The sequence below is a fragment of the Coenobita brevimanus genome, chromosome 90 (assembly GCF_032717465.1).
Source record: "Coenobita brevimanus isolate Jiangsu-jjx chromosome 90, ASM3271746v2, whole genome shotgun sequence".
Classification (NCBI taxonomy): Eukaryota; Metazoa; Arthropoda; class Malacostraca; order Decapoda; family Coenobitidae; genus Coenobita; species Coenobita brevimanus.
This window is the reverse complement of record NC_137043.1, coordinates 8,636,539-8,639,387: the sequence shown is the minus strand read 5'-3', so window position 1 is coordinate 8,639,387 and position 2,849 is coordinate 8,636,539.

The window sequence follows — 2,849 nt, the reverse complement described above, 5'->3', positions numbered from 1 at the left end:
AATAATAATGTTCTAACAAGTACAAAAAAAAAAAAAAAAAGCCTTTCCGGCAACCATCGCACAACCGCAACTGAATAGACGTATGTAGATTCTTGTGTGTGTGTATATATATATATATAACCAAGTGCTGAAACTGTCTAAAGATCACTGACGTCAAATTAACCATTTCAGCCCGATTACGTTTCCTCGTTATAGCATATTCTCGCTTTCTTCAGACAATTTCATTTAACTTTAAAGAGGTTTTCAAGCGGGAGAGGTCAGCTGTTGTTTTCGTTTACTCCATCACTATGAGAAGCTTCCCACAAGTTGACAACGTCAGGAATTATCGAGAATAAAACCGGACCCCAGACATAAGAGGTTAAAACAGGTACAGTAATATACTGTAACTGGGATTATAACTGGGTTTGAAGCTCTTACAAAAAAACATAGAAACAACATGGAAACGCTGCCAGTAAGTCTACAGCACAAAATTTACAGTATAACCAATGTATGCTTACAGCTGACCTACAGACTGGATGTTATAACGCGATCCTGGGCAAGTAGGGTGTGATTATAGGAGCGATCTGAGTACTAACTAAGCAAATTCGCTCCTTCCTCATAATAAAAGCTCACTGAGCTCATGCAACCTCTGCTTACTAGTATTCAAGTAGCGGGAGTATTTCTGTTCCGTCAGGTGATAACAAAATGATGACCAAAGAGACTCATTACCACCTCATTAACTATGCTAACTGAAACTGTACAACCACGATTAGAATTCAAACTGAGTGAGTGGCCCAGTTCCCTCAGGAAAAAAAACACAAACTCACTATAGAAAACTGGACGCAATTTAACCTATGAATAAGGAAAAAAGTGCTCGAATAGCGCTGGTGGTATCAATGATCGAAATAACATCGAATGTGTCAATACAAGAAGGAAAGTTGATGAACGAGAGAGAATTGACTCCACTCTGTTTAGAAGATCTGTGTGCTTGGACTGAATACCCTGGACACGTGTCCTTACGGCCTTGCTGAGGTAATAAAGGATAATGCATTACAAACAGATCATAACATACTGACACAGTCTTGTGAGATATGTAGAAGTGAGAGAGAAGTTCTTAATTAGCTGTCGGTTTGAGAAGAATATGATGATGATTCTTTACCTCTTGAACTAAATGATGTCTTTTGTATTTGTATTAAGTTACCTCCAGACGAAATTGTTTCCATCATATGATTTTTCGACTATGAGAGGGTCAAGTGCAGCCTTCATGAACCCAGTCACCACTAGAGGATTCTATTACACTGAATGCGTCTGTCGTTAGCATTAAACAATTAGTACACAGCGTCCTGTGTGTGGAAGTTTACTGCAAGAGTACTAAGCTTACCACCTTCTGCCCATCGGCTCGTTGTTGCGAAGTTCCCTTTATTACCTCCACCAAGGAGGTTATGTTTTTGCCGGCGTAGGATTGTGCATGTTTGTCTATTTGTCTGTTAGCAGGAATTGTCAAAAAGTTATGAACGGATTTTGCTGATTATTATTATTATTATTATTTATTTATTTATTTTTTTTTTTTTGGGGGGGAGGTGGGGAAGAGGGGTAGAGTATGGCCCAAGGAACAACCAGCTAGTTTTTGGTGGTGATCCGGATCATCATCCGGATCCAGGAATCTTTTAAAGGATTCTCTACCACTGCGGGATAGTGGCAACTTCAACATTTTTCCATCTAACTCGATAAGCAATGAATACAGTTCTTGCACAAAATTTACAAGATAACATCTCCATAACATCTACCAAACACCCCGCCTTGGCTGAGGTTTACAATCTCAGATTGCTCTTATTAACTTTTGAAAATGATTAGTTCCGCCCTCTTTTGAAGACAATGGACGCTAATTGGTTAATATAACATGACGTCCTCGGAATTAGCTTACGAGTCTGAACATGGCTTTCACATTTATCTAGACAATCTGTTCTGGTGTCCTTTATTCATTTAATGCTGATGCATGTTGGTGCTCTCTCTTCTGCGCATTTCTAACGTCTAAAATTAGTTTTCTCGTCATCTTTGAAGGCTGTCTAGTACCCAGTACGTACCAGTTTATTACTGTATATGATACAGTACGTTATTTGTCTTGTTTGCTGCGAAGGCTCTCTAGCTGCGGATTCACTCGACTGATTCTCAAAGTCCTTTGAGACAGAGGTGGTAGAAGCTGCAGGATTTAGGATGCCAGCTGTACGTACCATCACGATCAACATTCGCCGACATTTCCTTCCTCTCTGTGGTGATAGAAGGTGCTACAGAACGTAGGCAATGCCACCCGCCATCTGATCAAGCACATAACCCTTCCTCCCACGTCGCTGCACACCTAACCACTCCCCCACCCCTGTATAACACAGAGACATTAATACTTAAAAATTTCAGTAGCTTATTCATGGTAATAATTAAGTTATGAGCAGATCTGAGAAATTATGACTCGTGCTTTTTCTCATTTAGGCATGAGTATGGATGTAAAGAAGTCGCTGCAATACAATATTTTGATACCAACTCTAACGTATGGACGTGAAGCTTGGACCTTGTTGGAAGGACACAAGTCAAGAGTGAGAGCGATGGAAATAAGTTATCTGAGAGGACCATGTGGAGTTACATGCTGAGAATGACTGACAAATGAGGAAGTGAAGTAGCGCTGTAGTGTGGATGTGGATGTGATAGAATTCGTTAGGAGAAATACAGTGAGGTGATTTGACCATGTGGAGAGGATGTAGAGTGAGAAACTGACGAGGAAAGTGTATGCAAATGACGTGGAGGGGGGGAGAGGGAGAGGGGGCCGAGAATGAGATGGAGGGATGGAGTGGAGAGGTTTAGGAGAGAGCGGTGTGTGT